This window comes from Oxyura jamaicensis, chromosome Z, assembly GCF_011077185.1.
Source record: "Oxyura jamaicensis isolate SHBP4307 breed ruddy duck chromosome Z, BPBGC_Ojam_1.0, whole genome shotgun sequence".
NCBI classification, from domain to species: Eukaryota; Metazoa; Chordata; class Aves; order Anseriformes; family Anatidae; genus Oxyura; species Oxyura jamaicensis.
Window position 1 is genome coordinate 66,922,987 of NC_048926.1, and position 17,614 is coordinate 66,940,600.

General features: G+C 41.8%; 1 long non-coding RNA gene across 1 annotated transcript; it reads right to left on the reverse strand.

Moving 5' to 3' along the window:
* Positions 1-329: 329 nt before the first annotated feature.
* Positions 330-16,377, reverse strand: LOC118156251. The gene is made up of 4 exons (XR_004746204.1): positions 16,216-16,377; positions 15,455-15,554; positions 7,176-7,245; positions 330-3,941 (listed from the first exon to the last, which is right to left on the reverse strand). It is a non-coding gene; the product is annotated as an uncharacterized LOC118156251 (long non-coding RNA).
* Positions 16,378-17,614: the final 1,237 nt, after the last annotated feature.

The window sequence follows — 17,614 nt, forward strand, 5'->3', positions numbered from 1 at the left end:
GTGAGATGCTTGATGCTTAATCTTGCACCTGTCCTAAGAACTGAAATGGGCTTTTCTTAGCCTGCATCATGCTGCACAGATCTGCAGATCAACTACAGGCAAAACATTTCATATGTCAAACAGATGCAAATACACTGCTTGCTCTCATGAAAAAGAGAAGGAAAGTCACCAGGATAAAAACAATAAGCTGTTGCAACCAATATATTCTCATTAACAGCATTCTTCATGTCTCAGATAATAAGGCAATAAATCATATACAGAATAATTGGAAAAAGTGGCTACATTCATTGTTAATCTTGGCCTTTTTTTTTTTTCTTTTTTTTTTTTTTTTTCACATGGATAGTGCAGGGACAGCAGAGAGCTGAGTGTCCCTTCTTCAGGAAAAGAAGCAGTAATGTTTTCAGACAGGGAAGGGAGGAAGCTAAGACATAACAGAGCCCACCACTAGCTTGCTTCCATTCTCCTGAGTGTAAAAGTAGCGTGCAGCTGGCTCCCTGAGCCCGCTTCTATTTGGGCATCCTCAATGCATGAGGGCAGTGTGGGGAGAAGAGCATCCTTCCTGCTTCAGATCTGACCGCCAGCTTGCCCACTGAGTCACGGTGGGGTGCTTTTAGCAAACTCTCTGCAATGACTCAAGCTGTCTTTCATTTTTCATTGCTGAGCTAAGAGATTGCAAGTTTGTATATGTAGTCACTTCTCCCATGGCAGCCCCAACACAGAATTTCATTTTGGTGCAGTGAGCTATTTCAGCCTCTCTTCACAGTCAGCACGAGCTGTGGTTATTTTGAATAGCATGGTTGTAAACATTGCCACCATTTGCTTGTGCCACCTTCCCCGGGCCACAGAGGAAGATGCTGAACATCAGGCCCAGGACCGGTGTTTGTGGGACCTCCTCCTGTCATACAAGGTGACCATTCCTTCCAACCCTATCTTTTCTGGGGTTAATCTACTAGAGAGTAATCTCTGCTGTTCTGTAATAAATGTGGTTCTTTAGGAGCCTTTCTTGCTTTTTGAAGGCTGTCTTGAAAGCCGCATAGCCCAGATAAAGAAAAACATTAAATTCTTCAAAGAGTTATTGTGGCTGTCAGGTCTGATTCTGATCCTCCTCCCAACACCCGTACTCCTTCTCAGAACTCCAGCCAAGTCTGTGACCACGACAAAGGAAAGCCTTGACTGACCATGAGCTCCCAGGATCTCCCGTGAAGCCCTGTTCAAAGCCTGGTGTAGCATTTCCATTTCCATCCCTCTGAAACCAGAGCTGATTGTAGCGCCAGATTACACACAGTTTGTAATTCAGAATTTTATTATTATTTTTTTTTTTTTTTTCCTCAGGACTCCTGGGTAAACACCATCTGGTGCTGAGAATTTGTTAATGTTTGGTTTTATCAATTTGTTCTAACATGCCTTTTCCTGACACCTCCACTGGAGGTGGCTCCTTAGGCTCACTCCCTGCTCACAGCGTCTCTGCAGTGAACACCATGGCAAAGCCTTTGCTCAGGTCTTCTGCAGTGTCCTTGTGCTCCACCAGTGGATCTTTTCACATGGGGCTCATTTACTGACCCCACCAGCTCCTGATCAGACGGTGGACTGTGGGCTCACGCTGCACAGCAAAACTAATCCTGTTAATATTTATGCATCAAGATAAATTTTAAATGCATTTTCATTTTAAATACATGCTGCTAAGTTTACTATGAAAATTTCAGATGGAAAACACCAAATGTGATCTTGGTACACATCCAAACACAAATGTGAATTCTTTTGAGTATTTCCCAAACAGGAGCAATTTTTATCTCAGGGATCTACCAAAAGTAACTGATAACCAGCCCACAAGCACATTGTATAGCCTCCAGTCACATCAAATTTTTGCACTGGCTGAGATGAATGCAGTCTGGGATAGCACCTTTCACTGTGTTAAATGTTCCATTCAATCCCCGAAAGTACTCAACAGCAGAAAGAGAAACAAAATACCAGATGACCTGTGCCTAGCCAGGCATGGTGCTTTTACAGCCCCGGTTTCTGTGAAGAGTTGTTAAGAAGATTTATGAGAAGTTGCTCATGAAAATTCATAACTAGTGTTTCAGTACTGCAAGGTAAAATATTTATTAAAAACAGTGGATTGAAGAGAAAAGCTCATCCCTGTTGTCAATTTGTCATATACAAAATAAGCAAGAAAAGAGAGTGCCTAACATTTACTTACAAAGCCACGTTAAGCCCTCACAAAAGGAGAACCAAAAGATAAGGGGCAGTAGTTTCCAGACCACTGAAAGAGAAGAGAGCGACTCTGGTGTAAATGAGAGGGAGATGAGAAGAATGATTTATAAGTGTGATGATTAATCTTTCACTTTATGTGGGAACAGGCCTGGGCATTTGATTAAATATCCAAGGTAGGAGAACAACATCTAATAACGTAAAATCTTGTTTTGCAATTGCTTCCAAGCTCTCAGTCTTTCTTCCCTGAAACTGATTTGAATTTCAGATTATTGAGGTTTTGATTTTGTTTGTTTGTTGTTGTTTTTTTTCCCCCCCTAAATTAAAGCTGATGTCTCTGGAATAAATATAAGTGTGAAGGTGTGGACAGAGTTTCATTTACTAACCAGCATTGCTTCTCTGTCTTCTCCTCTTCTTCTGGTTCAGGGGGCAAGGAAAGCAATCATAAAAGTGAAGAACACGCTTTTGGTCCTGGTGCAAAAGACCATAACAGGCAAATTAATTGGGATGCTCTTTGGAGCTGAAATATATCACTGTGTATTCATCAGCACTGGGCATGACGACACATAAGGAACATTACTCACATAGACGTGGTTAGGATAATAAACCAGCAACTCATGTCTGGGAACATAAAGCGATCCAGGAAGGTTCATCTGTCAGACTTCCCTGGCACTCAGGGTGAAGGGACGGGGGGAGGAACATATGAGGACATGAAATAGCATAGCTTCACATGGGAAGATAATGCCATCACACAGCTTTGAAGGGCGGAGACAGATATTTAAAATTCTTTTTCATTAAAGAACATTTTTAGACACTTAGCTATTGCCTTTCACCTCTCTGTTTTCTGGATATCGCTCTAATGAATATGTATATTCCTGAATATTTTATTTATATACATTCATTCCTTCTTCATCACAATTCTTCCCTGTTACTAAGTGACGAGGCTGTGCTGTTGCTATGTTTTCTCCCTCAGTAATCCTTCCCATTTCATGCTGCCATTCTTCTCTCTGTACAAATAGGCCTCAGCCAACAATCGGGAGAAATGACTGGCTTTGTTTCAAAGTCCCAGATTTTAATTGTGTTATTAATTGTGCAAGCTATGCTGAGTTCACAGGTGTGTGGCCCTCTGAGACTTCCTTACTCTTGCTGCAGAGCGAGCTGCAGCCTCCCTGCCTGCTGCCATGCCAAAGGCAACTACACCAAACCAAACCAAATCAGAGAGCTGAGTAATCTGCCAGCTTTGACAGGACAATCCACCCAACCAGAAGCTTTCACCCCAAAACACATCCACCCACAGGCACATAGCCCAAAGTCACATCAAGAAACCATGACTGAAGCCAGGCATCTTCCCGGGGCCCACCTGAGATCTCATACACAAAATTAACGAAGACCAGTGAGAGATTAAACATTCAAAACCAACCCAAATACTTCTGTCCTTTGCACTGGAAGAACAGTTTTGCACATGGACCCAAGCTGTTTGCTGGAGAGGAGGAAGACAGGGAAAGAGAGGGAGAAGGAGAAAGTGAGGGAGGCGAGGCCTGTCTGCCAGGCCTGCAGGGCTCTGCAAAGGAATGGGAATTTCAGAGAAGTGTGGATTTAAAGCCAGAAGAGACCACTCATCATCTAGTGTGATCCTCCAAATACTCCTGGGAATAGCACTTCACCCAGTAATTCCTACACCAGATTTGTTTATGCGTTTGCAAACGATGTTGACCTTGATACCATAATGCAATCTGCAAAAGAGAAGCAAAATACAGTTCCTTATTTATGAAAGCTTACTCTGTAGTATCAATCAATTTATTTTTTACTAATACTTTCACACTTCTTTCTCACACATCTTAAATTCTCATTAAGGGCAACTGATGCTTTCACTTAAAATATAAGCAATATCCTGCATTCTGCAACTATAATAGAAATTTTTTTTAAAAAAGACACAGAAAACAGGCCGACTTGTTTGGTCTCCTGCTACAATTGGAAAAGCAGGTGGTCTGCTCTTTTAAAATTGCTCTAAGAGAATAGACTTGTCAGCCAGCATCCTGATCTGAGCCAATTTTTTCCATTGATTTGCAGACCCTTTAAAACGCATGCTCCTAATCCTGTTGTAAACATGGACATGACAGATACCATCCTGGTGGATACATGTCCAGCAACAACATTCACTACAGCTGCTAGAGGCACGCTGGATCAAGGCTCATCTCCCTGATCCCACAACATAATCCCAGGTTTTCGCCAGCAGTAAGCTGTTTTGTATCCTAGCCCAACAGCCAGCTCACTAAAACAGCAGACCTTCTTTCCCTAAGCTCCCTTGCGGTCCTGTTATTTCTCCATGCCTGATAAAGATTGGCTTGCTGCTGGTCACCCTTCTCCCCCCCGCCCCCCTCTTCGGTTTCCCCACCAAGACCTACTGTGAGAGAGCTTTCAGGCCCTAATTGCCCTAGTTTAGCATGGATAGCAATTAATTTTAGTAGGAAAAATACAGAGCCAACATTCACTGATGCAGACATAGAGATTTCCAGTGTGGAAACAACAAATTCGTCTTGTTCCCTTTGAAGTCTGATTCCTGGCATGTTTAATTTAAAATGAATATATCTCCTGCTGAGTGGATAGTCGGCTTGAAATTTGGACTGAAGTGGTGTCAAGCTGCTGTGCGGTAATAAGTGGCACATTTGCCTCAGCTTTCTTTCAAAAGGTATTTATTTTTGGTCTGAGAACTCAAGTTAATTTGAATAGGGCTGCCAGACCAATGAGCTCTCAGTAATGTAAAGATTTTCTTGCTTGAAAAATACATTAAATATAGGTATTTGTCAATGAAGCAGCAATGGAGCATAGTCACTGTGGTACTTAAAATTGTGCAGCCTTTTACTTTTCTTTCAAGCTAAAGAATGCTTCAGGTTTTGGTAGTTTTTCTCTCAACACACCCTGTGTTTTATTTTTTCACTGAGACATAATGCATTAAGTTCAACTGGCATTGTTTTTTGAGAAGAGCACCAATTATTGTCCAGGATAAAGCAATAATTTTACAGCATTTTTAGCAAAGAAATAAAAGCCTAATGAGCTCTTTCTCAGATTCAGTTTTGCCCACACAAATATGATGTGTTTATTTCATATTCACCAGGCTTTGCCACCAGGCTCATTATTGAAGTATAATAGCACCTATCAAGAATAATAACAGCAAATATAGAGAGTGGTCAATTCAGATGTAATATTCAGCCCTATAGAGATCTCTGAAGATAATCTGCCAGGAAAAAATACAATTAGCTTTTGACAGAAGCACTTGTATGAAATAGTTTATAAAAAAATAATAATTTAAAAAATCACTTACTAAACCTTAATGTCTTTACCAATGACAAAATGACAGCTACAAGTGACCTAATGGTATGAATATTTAATTAGGCTTAATAAAATGTGTAGTCAAGATCAATACTAGTAAACAATTCTAGGGACTGACTTTTTTTTTTTTTTTAAAGAAAAAAAAAAAGTATTTATTTTTCTGTTTATTTGGTATTTCACTTTGTTTGGTCACCAAGGGAAGCTGGAGCTGGCTTCCTATTTTCAGGTAAGCTATATTGCTAGATTAGTGCACAAAACATATTTTAAAGTTTTAATATTTCTTCCTGAGGAACAGTAAAATACCCTGGATAAATACAGTTTCTTTCCAAAAGGCAGCACTCTGAGCTATGCCTACAAGGAAGCAGAACACTTTTTTTTTTCCAATTGCCATTACCACCGGCCCTGCCCCATCCTACTTTGTGGCCTAATTTGGAAAAATTCCACAGGGCACCAGTCCATGATTTCTTTTTTCCTGGAGCATCCCACAGAAATAATGGTACACTTGTGCCAACCCCCCAGAACGAAGCCAGATGTTGCAGGATAGATTGTAGCAGGGGAAACGAGACCTGAGCTGAGCTGGGAGGGGGCCCAGACTGCCATGGCCCAGCTGCGGTCTGGAACCTGTAGCCTGGGCCAAGGCTGTGGGCCAAGGCTGGTGGGACAGGGGAGTCTGGAAGTACAAGAGCTAACCCAGCACTGGCATTGCACCTCCAACTCTGCCTTCCAGGCACGAGCATTTTGGAGGCACCCACAGCTCAGCCACCTGCAGCAGTCCTGTCTGGGTCCTGTTCAGAGGTGGTCAACCAGGAGCTCCACAGCCCAGCTCTGCCAGAATGGTGCTGAGGTCTTCTCCAACAGGACTGGTGCCCGGCTGCTGTTGAGTGAATTTGTGCCACCAGGAGATTTGCCAGCAGCATGGAACAGGGCATTTACACCCAGCCTGAGCTGGCTGGGTTTTGCCTGACACCGCTAATGACTTTCCTGCCTCCCATAACTCCTGTCTGGAGCACTTTGAGTCCTGATGGAGGTTGCCCGAAAGTGAGGGTCTTGCTGCAATGAAGTGCTGTCAGCATGTGAATGGATGGCAGAAACTGGTGAGAAAAGATGATCGTCTTACCAGAACGCATGCTACAAAAGATAGCAATGAAACTTCCACCATGTGCATCAGAGAAGTTGCAACAATACTTTGAACAGCAACCTCTGCTCTACAGTGGGCACACTGTGCAGGCACACATGCCAGCAAGGCTGCACCATTTGGACTGGGGTAACGAGTCCAGCTTTGTTTCAGCTTGTGGTCCAGGCTGATCACAGCTGCTCGTTCCAAGGACAGACCCCTTCCACTCTCTCGGCCTGCTCCAACGTCACAAAGAGAGTCCCGGATTCTCCCTCTCTGAACAACTGAGAGAATCCTCCGTGCAAGCAAATTCACTTGTTAGAGAAAACACACAAAGAAGATCCTGATCAGGACGTGTAGGGATGGGTCATGAGGGGAACATGTTCACAGTGCTCCCGTCTGTCTCACAGTCATCAGGGAACACTTGTACCAGAGGCGATGTCTGCCCCACGAAGACTAACCAGCTGTGCTTGAGGATTGACTTCCAGTTTGGAAGGGTTAGCAAATGGTAAGTGGTCCTCACCTGAAAAACACCAGAGATTAGCAGTCAGGTCCTTGGCAGTTATCTTCCTGTGTCTGGACAGCTGTTACTCCTGGGGGAGAAAATGTACGCCTTTCCTCAAAACAGTCATCTGTTTCTGGGGGTGAGAAATTACAGCGAAGCTCTGCATTGAAAATTGACTGCAAATGCAGCACCTTCTCACATAGCCATCCTGCTCACTCTGTGAATTGTCACATCTGCTGACTTCAGGTGACTGAAATAGATTCTTACTATCTTTTACTTGTTAGCCTCATAAAACCAGCACCACTGAGACAGGAAAACAAAAAACAAAACAAACAAACAAACAAACAAAAACCACAGCATTAACAAAAGTGGAATGTTTTCCTCATTTCATCAGCTTTCACAAAGTTTTCTTTACCAGGGACAATGCAAGGACAATGAGAAATCACAGCTTCACATACAGATCCCCAGTGATAATGAAACAATAAGTAGGGACTCATGGACTTTTTGACTTTCTTTTTTTTTTTTTTTTTTTCCAATGTTATTTTTCAGAGCTGAGCCGTACTTTAACATAGTATAAAACTACTTCCTGAAGATTGCATTTTTGCAGCAGCACAGGTATTTTTAGCACCCTAAGCAGACTCTGGAACCACCATCTAAAAAAAAAATGCTGTGAGGTACATGAAAACCATCACACCAGGTACTCCAGATGTTGCCTCTGCACTTGGGCTACCAAGGGAACTTTTGATTTTTCCGATCTGCTGGGGAATATCTCAAATAATTTTTAGTAGCATGGTTCCTTCCTACTATTCAAGAGGCTTGGATCAGACCTATATTGAAGGAAGAGAGCTATTTATGGAATAACAGACACCACCACATCCAGCTTTCAATTCAGGAGCTGTCACACAACAGAAGAAGAGAAGAAGTTCTGGGGAACTGAGGTACCAGAATGTCACTGTGTTTACATAGCAGTGTTGAGGCACCTACTCCATCCATGTAGATGCTCTGGGTTCAGTGTACATGCCCTGGCTGCAGAAACACTACACTGTTTGCTGCTTGTATTTGTGTGGTATAACAAGGGAAAAAGCAGGTAGACGACAAAAGATAATTTTGTGCTGTGCAAAGAAGTATTGTGAAGAAAGCCCAGTGAGCATATAAATCCCTGCCTGGTCAATTATGAAGCTACATCTCTATCTACCATTACTACCCAGAGGAGGGACATCCAGCTAGCTGGCAGTTTTGCTCCAGCACTAGCTGCAAGGCATGCCAATAGCGTTAATTACTGAAAACCTCATTGTAGTAATGAAATCTGTGCTTTCTCTTCACCTTCAGGGATGGCCAGGGATACTGATTTGAAGCCATAAGCTTCATCCTCATGGAGACATGTACCACTGAAAGAAACCAGATTACTCAATCAGCCCTCTGATTAATATGGGTCCAAGATAGGTCCCCTCCAACTCCTCAAATGCCCGGAACTCAAACTTCAGATGCTAGTCATCTAAAGGCCTAAAAACTGTCACAAAAAAACATTACAGCTTTTTTTCCGGACTCATCACCTAGGGGAAATTACTTCAAAATCCCCAAACTAGGAATCAGCATAGCTGCTGCTGGCACCAGCGCTGAACCAGCACAGCAGAATAAGCCAAGCTGGCTCCTGTTCCCAGCCATGTGTCAGGCCTTGTGCTTGATGAGGCTGACTGCAGTCCACTGCCAGCCAGCTTCCCCGTGGTGCCCTGATGTACTTGGAAAGGTGGGGAGGGTGAAAGAGAAACGAATCATCCTCTCACTGCTGCTTTGCCCTCTCCTGGCTACACACCTTGAAAACAGAGAGAAAGGAAGTAGATGATTAAATGAGCCCTGATGAACCCTGATGAACTGATGTCCTCATATGCACCCCAGAACCTCCGTGGGCTGCTTCACCTGCACAGGCCTCAGGGAGGGCTCCCCCTGCCCCCTTTCCAGTGACTTCCAGTAAATCCATTCAGTGGGTTGTACTTCCACAGTACTGCCAGCAGTGTGACATGTCCCCTGCCCACGTTCCAGGTCAGAGGGTCTGAGAAGTGGTCCATGGACATGGTCCTAGGACACTTACCTACTTGCCAGACATGACCAGCAACCAGCTGAGCTCCTGAAGAACAAACCACTGTTCCAGATGTTGCAGACTTAACACCAAACCACAGCCACTGATGCTGACACCTGGTTTTTAAGATTTGGAGAGAACTGTTCCCAAAGTGTTCCTTTTCCTCAGCATACTGTGGACTTATTCAAGGACATTTGAAATAAAACTCTGCATGGACAGAATTTTCACTGGGAAGCTTTACTGCTTTTTTGACTGCTTTACAAAGAGTCAGGCTCTCTGTGATGTTTGTGAATTCATTTCTAATTTTTTTTTTTTTAGGATAATGAAGGTCATATCTCCAGGAGAGCACTCATTCTGCTCTCCTTTCATCCTCATGCAGAGGCAGGCAGGAGAGGTAAGGTGCAGAAATGACAGAAACTGGAGAAAGATAGCACTGAAGCAGTGCTGGAGCAATAATGTGGTGAACGGTGTGAGGGCTAGTTTGTTGGTTGGTACAGGTCAGTATCAGTGAAACAGTGTGAACTGCATTAGCTGCAGAGTGGACCTACTACACTAAACCTACTACACTACAGAGCTCTCCCAGCCCGTGGCTGCCAGAGGACAAAAGAGCAGACTGGTTATATACCCTTCTTGGTGACTGTTTCAAAATATTTCCAAACAATTTTAATGTTCCTTTCTCGCTTGTCAGGGTTACATTTCCTCGGATAGCGTTTCTATAATAGGTTTCTAACATCCTTTCGCATATCCTCAAAATGGCCTGTAACATTACAGATAGCTCTAATTTTGCATAGTTTAAAACAGTCATAAGTACAGAGCTGTTATATCCTGCGCATCTTGCCTTAAGGCACAACGTAAATGAAAGTGGAGCTAAGAATAGGGCCTCGTGTCTCAGCTGAGGGGAGAAGCATGTGCCTGCCTACATAAAGAGAAGTAGGTTATGTTTGGAATAGCAAGATACTTTTTTTTCCTTTTTTTTTTCTTCTTCTTCTTTTTCTTTTTTTTTCCTTCAGAAGAAAAAAATGGAGTGTCAAAAGTATGAACTTAAGCAGAGCTGATCTATTCTCCCTGTCTCATTCCTGAACAGGTAAACTATAGATGTATATATACAAAAAACAGACAGACATAAAATTCCCAAAGGAAAATCTTTTCTTGTTTAAGACATAATGAATTCATTCTTCAGAGACCATGGAGTCTGACTGTTTTTAAGCTCTGTAATGTCAGTCGAATAATTATCTCACAAAATGTGTTTGTGTAGGTGAGGTCCCTCTGGTTTGGTTGCTTTCCTGCTATGAAATAAAAAGCTGCTAACCCCTTGAAAAAATACAGGGGAGTCAGAAAACATCAAGTTTGTATAAACACTGCTTTCCACTTGTATTCTTCATTTAAGTCGTGGTGATAAAACAACCTAGAAATAATGCCTCTGTGTGACACAGGCTTCTCTCCCAGTTGTATTTCCAGACGACCAGAGTGAAACATTAAAAGAAAGAAAATTAAACATGCTGCCAAACAGCTGAGTGTTAAATATGTCATTAACTGGAAATCTTATGCTGAAGTGGAATGCCCACATATTTTCAGAAAAACACCCCAATCAAACACTTATTTTATTTTATTTTAAAGTTAATTAAAAATTGAGTATTAATTCAGTTGCAGAGTTGCTATGTCATTAATTTGATTAGATATTTTCAGATGTAGAATATTTTATATTTAGGAGATAAAATCTGGCAGTGTGGCCAAGTGGATATGGAACTGGATTAAGAATTAATCCACTAATTGGCTGGGCAATTGGGCAAAGAACATAATCCCTCTGCATGCCTCATTTTTCTTCGTCTTTAGTACAGAGTTTTTGTGCTTTCGACTTTCACAAAGTGCTTTGATATACACAGATAAAAGGTTTATATTAGCTATTATAGATGAATACTGAAATGCCATAAAAGCATTGCTTAATGAAATATTGATTTAAAAAATATCAAGTGGGACTGGCTCCCTGCCTTAGATATTGAGAAAACGCCAATGAACGGGGCGTATCACATCAGTCTCCTTGGAGGGGACTCACCACTCCAAAAGATGTGGCAGACAGCAGCAGCGATATGGCTTTGCTCAGCTGAACAGCCAAGCCTAAATGGCCATTGAAGGAACACCCATGGGCACCTGAGCTTATGGGAAGATCCCCTGTGACTTACTTCGATGTCTTTGGGCTGGGCTTTTTAAGTGGAAATGCAGGTAAAGATGTATTGCAAAATGCTTTCAACCTCATAGTGCGCCTCTTTCAGCAGAAAGCAGTCTGGACCCGGGCGGGTGGTGGTAGCTTTTAAAGGTTTGTAGCAAAGCAGGCTGCATGGATCAGAGGGACCAGGGACGAGAGGAGGCAGCAAGGGTTTCTGCTAACTAAAATAGGGAATCAACAGAAAGCCGTTGGAGCTTACATTTGCAGAGACATTTACAAGATCCCACAAACACCTACAGCTTAATGCATGGTTGGTATTTTAGGTGACAGTGGTATGCTGAAGCTTTCAGATAGCATAGCAAGAAAGTTTCTTAACTGTAAGGGCAATCTGACAATAGCCCTGTAATTGATACCGTATCATAAGAAGTGCTTAAAAATAGGTAGGAAAGCTATCTAGGGGATCTGAGAGGTGGCAAACCATGTGTGTATGATACAATGGGTTAAACTGAGTAACGCAGTCTTTCTGCCCTCACAGTTATGAAACACGATGCCTTTCCTTTTATATCCGTATATTTTATTATTACATTTTTCTCTTGCTGTTACGCATTTTTCCAAATGCACTTTTTTCCCCTCTTTCTTTATGCCATTCTGTGTACCAGATGGCACCAACATAAAACTGACCACAACTGTGTTTCCCAAAGCTACCATACACGCTGCCGAAAAGTTTCCTGTTCTAACTCAGCTTGGCTTCACTGCCAGGAAATCACTGGGAAGAGTGGCAAGGGACAAGCAGAGCTGACTCAGATTTTAAGCCCTAAGGCTGCATCGTCACAGGTCACAAACCCAGAGAGCCTCACCGCGTTGCTCATCCATCAGAACAACAGTGACATGCAAAACTGTGCTCTCACCTTTCCTCTTTTTCTAACCTGGCGTTGAAGCCCCAGTGATCTGCAGTTTCTGAAACGAAATCTTGCTGTGGAGAGGTCTGTGGCACAGCACAGCTGTGGGCATTCACATCGTGCTGGAGCTACAGAGCAGCCCATGGGAACCACGGCAGGATTAGGGCTTCAGTAAGCCTGTCAGGGCTCTGACAGTTCCCCAACCAGACTCCAGTGCAGCCAGGTATTTTATCACAGGTGTGGTTTTAAGCATGTCAGTAATCTCACTGAAATCTGCAGAGCTATTCACATCTCTCTATTTAGGCATTTCCTCTAAGTACTTTGCTGAATCTATCCCTGGGAGCTTATTGACTTTTTTTTTTTTTTTTTTTTTTTTTTTTTAACTGTGTTTAGACTGCTTACCCCACACAACAGTTTGCCAAAGTCTAATTAACAACCCCACCACCACTTACGTGACCCAGAAGCAGTTTAAAGCACAGATGGAAGCAAAGACAGATCAAGTAAATAAAGTTAAAAGCTCCCAAAGGATGAAAGTCAGATAACCTTATATCAAATGCTTATGCCATGAATAGCCTGGTTGGCTTCCATGAGACCCTTGGAGGACCAAGGTGATATTAGTGGGAATTGGGGTATTGGAGTTCAGCACTTAGCAGCAAAGAGCACAGCGAGATGTGAAAACACAAAATGAGGAAAACAGTAAGCAGCAGCAAATGTCTGGCACAGCCCAAACTACAGAGCCCACCTGTGACAGATTTAATGGGAGCCCATAGAAAAGCAGCATGACTGAGCTCGTAACCTCCTGCACCTGGGAACACATGCCCTGTGCTCAGCCTTCTGCATCCTCCGTGCATGGTACGTTAAGAGGAGCAATTCAGCACAGCAGAAATAAAACTAATAGTAATAATAATAAAATAATAATAATAATTAAAAAAAACACCACCACCACCAAAACAAAACAAAACAAAACAACAACAACAACAAAAAACACCATTTACTGCTTTATGGCCAGGGGATGGGGAATCTTTCATCCATCTAATCTGCAGCAAGGCATTTCTGGCTTTTTGTTGGTGTCAGTGAGAGAACTGCAAGCTTAGAACAGCCCAAGAAGCACTAATTCATGTTCCTCTACCCTTTTGGGACACCCCACATCGAGTACAAGAGCCGCTGTTAAAAGGAAATTAAGCCCAGCAAAGAGGAATGTAGGGTTCAATTTTGCCTTTCCTCCTGGGAGCAGGAGTATAGCTCTCTGTACCCATGACTGCTCTGTGCCAGCAGTTTTTCTAGGTTAGCCAGGTCTGTGATCCCACAACAGCAGACAATACAGTGGCATAAATCAAAAACACCTCCACAGAAATCATTTAAAGGGATGATCTAAAAATAGACCGAGTTCTCACCCAGGACTTCAGTTTTGCCAGTGGTAGTGGCTTTGATGTGCCTTCTTCAGGCACTGTGCTAAATTCATACAGTCATCTCATTTTAGAGAGTGGGAAAATTAATCCTTATTTTAGCACCGTCACTTCAGAGAACGTACACCAAGGAGGAATCAGCCCATTAAAATAGACTTGAACTCAAGTCAGAGAGGTGAAAGTCTAATGCTTTATGAGTATCCATTAAGTACCTAGTAAAAATGCAGAGTATTCCAGATTTTATCCATCTGATTTTATAGATACCCAGGTAATGGAGACAAATCTGAAAGCTGGATCTATTAAACTCTTCATATAAAAACAAAAGCTGGGAATCAGCAAAAAGCTGAAAAGTGTGAAAAGTTTCACTTCACTTCCTTTTTTTTTCCCACTGTAACTTCTCTCCCACTATCACTTCAGTGATTCAAATTCTACTCCACCATCTGTTCTGAAAAGAAACAAATGGAGTGCGTCTAATTTCTGGAAATTCTGAAATAACCTGGGTAATCCGGTTCCAGCAAGGAATCTGAGTACAAGTCGACTTTCAGATCTTCATATTATACAAGAAAATGCACCTGAGACTGGGTCAAAAGAATATTTACAGAACAGAATGTAAACACAGCAACAAAGTAAATACAGACACAAAAATGTATTTATCCCTTCATTGCATTTCTCCACCTAATCTGCCCATTACCTCAAGTGACAGAGTACCGTCTTATTTAAGTTGCCAGTCCATGTAACAAACCCAAAGGACATTCATTGCAAAGTTACCCATGAAGTTTCCCCTAAAGCTCTGGATTAACACCCACTAACTGACTATCAAATCTGTAATCTAATTTAGCAGACTTGAAACCATGTTTTTAACCTTGTCAGCTGCCCATGAGTTATACAGCATGAAGAGCATCCCTTCCCCTTGATGGCCAAGGCAGCTGTACATCATCTTTTCACTGTGATGTGTGAAGGAGATGACAGATGAACCTCCTCCGTGTTCCTGTTCAGTGCTGAGGGATGCAATATTAATGACAATGCACATCAGCCTCTTTCCAGGAAAAATTGTAGGTTTAGGGTTTTTGATTTTTTTTTAATAGATTGAAGAAAAACTGCATTTAAGAAGAATTCAGACACTTTTTCATTTGCATTCCTAACTTAGCTTCTGTCCTCATAACAGCCTGTAGTTTTAGACACAGCTAACAGTCAGATAGGAGCGACAAGAAACTGAGCTGTTGTTTCTCCCATTAAAGATAAGCATAAATACTTAAGCGAGCACTCCATAAAGATTGTTGGTTAAATGTACAGTGACTAACTAGATATCACAGCATGGAGTCTTCACTTCCAAATATCACATCTGCTGAACATAGCAGTCTTACCTTACTAGAGTTTATAAAAAGTCAGGCAATTAAAGCAGGTAACTGCCTGTCTGTTTCCCTCTGTAGAAAAGCTTGTTCTGTCAGCCCATGAGGCTGAAAATTAACTTCTGGTGGGCCTTTTGATCACTTCTACTGGATATTTCTCTTTGGACTTAAAGGTTTCAGATATGCAGTTTTTAAGTCACTATAGAGTGTGGGCCACATCTATCGTGCAGATAGACATACAAGCACAGCCAGTGTAAGTAAGTCTGAAATCTCAAGCTTTCTGCTCCAAGTACATCTGCAGATGACAAACATACACCTTAGTTTTTTTTTGCTGTATGTGTAGGATCTGGACAAGAAATGATGACAGTGCTAGTTCTAGAGATTAATGGATATAGGACTCACCTTAACAGTAAGCTTGGTGGCAGCTCCTAGCACAGCATTGTCTTGATGAATGGCGCTCAGTGGAAGTTTAGTAGTCTGAGCCCTTCCTTCTGCCACTTTCCTTTGGGAAGTGTGACAAATGAGAAAGTGATCGAAGTGCAAAACACAATTATTTCAGCATTGCTCACAAGACAGTAGTACCCATAGGCCCCTTTCAGAATCAGGATTGCTTTGCTCTGTTGTACAAGCAATACTACCCCAAAAGTTAGGAAAGCAAGTCCTGTACATAAACTGAGAAGGGTAAGATAAAGTCAAGTGCAAATAAAAATTGCTCCACCCTGAATCCTGTTTAAGTGAGCTTTATAAGAAAAGAAAACGGGAAGGATTTTAAAATGCTTTAAAAAATACTTGGAGGAGGGTTATATGTCCCTCAGACAATGAAGACAGCAGTGGGAAGGAGAAGAATGCAAGTAACTTTTGCTAAGTTTTAAATGACAAGCCATTTGTCACCAATGGTCACCAAAAATGGTGATCATAAACCACTCTTTTTGATAAAACTGTACTTGAAGTTCAACAACAATACCTTCCAGTCTGCCAAGACTAAACAGACTACCTCATCACAGCACAGGAAACAATTTCACAAAAGGGCTTTATTAGGTGCAATTAATGGACCACATCTTCATGGCCCACTGCAGCGCTACGCAGAGCTACCTCCACCTGCCTCAGTAGTGTTTCTATTTTCCTCTGTCTAGGCTAAATAACTGCTGAGAAGCAAAACATACCTGCCTGAGTAGTAGGCTGCTCTTACAGCTACTTCAGCATCTCAGCTAGCCCACAACTCTCTACACATCATTGCTTCGAGATGCCTGAGTTCCCATTTTCCACTTTGATTTGCCATGGAACTTTCCTTTGGATTCCTTTCCTCAGGAAGTCCTGGTGTGACAGCAACCCAGCTCACCTAATTGGGATAAGAATGGATGCAAATGGCATAATCAATGCTAGAGAAATAGATCCTTCTAAACTCAATGGAACAAATCTGAACCAAAACTGAATGCTCTTAGGATTTATATTGTAACTATGTAAATTCTCAGGTTTGATTTATTATTATTTTTTAAAAAACACCAGTAGATGCTATTCAAGAAGAGGCATAATTATAGAAAAAAAAGTCTAAGGAAATTTCAGACTGGGCATTAGGAAAAAAATCTTTACCATGAGGGTGGTCAGACTCAGGAACAGGCGTCTTAGAGAGGGGGGTTGTGCCCCATGCCTGTCAGTGTTCAAGAGACATTTGGAGAATGATCTCGATAACATGCTTTAGCTTTTGGTTAGCCCTTAAAAGATCAGGTGGTTAAACTTGATGTTCTGTGAAGGTCCCTTCCAAATTAATTATTCTATTCTAGTCTTCTATCAAGCTCAGTATCCAGAAGCCAACCTGCTAGGTCAATTTCCTTTGAAAAAAAAAATCTACATTAAAAAAATAAAATGCAAGAAAGCAAACACTTTGTTTCCCTTTCAATTTAGACTCTATTTTATCTAATGAGGCAGACACTGAAGCTGTACTTTGCATATCTGGCTTTTATGGATCAAAGAACAAATATTGCCTTGCATGCGGATTTTATTACTGTCAGGGAACAGTTTCTCTTGCTCTTTTTTGCTTATATTACTAGACACCACTGTCACATACCGACTTTAAAGGTTTTTACAATGTGTTAAGACAGGCCCACAGTTGAAGCTTGATGGAATTCAAAGTAGGAAATAATTTTTCATCTGCTCCTTTCCTCTGCTGACCATTTGACTTTCTTGATCCAACAAGGGATGTCAGTGAGTACTACCTCTATTTAAACTGACGTAATGCCTTAAAAATGAATGTTAAAAGAGTCAGGAGGTAAAATCCTGTAAGAGTTTAGTTCTCTGTCCAATCTTTTAGCTTTCTGTCACCATTTTAGAGATGGCTAGGCTCCTGCAACACTACATTTCTTTTCTCTATGCTTTATATACACAACACCTGAAAAACAGCACCTCAATGATGGTGAGATCCTCTCAAAAAGTTCTCTGTCCTCCAGCCTCCAACTCTATGCTTAACTCCGAATCAGCAACAGACTCTAGGGACTAACATTATTAATACCTATCATTAGAAAATAAGTAAAAAACTATTTCAGTGATCACCTGAAGAAAATATCT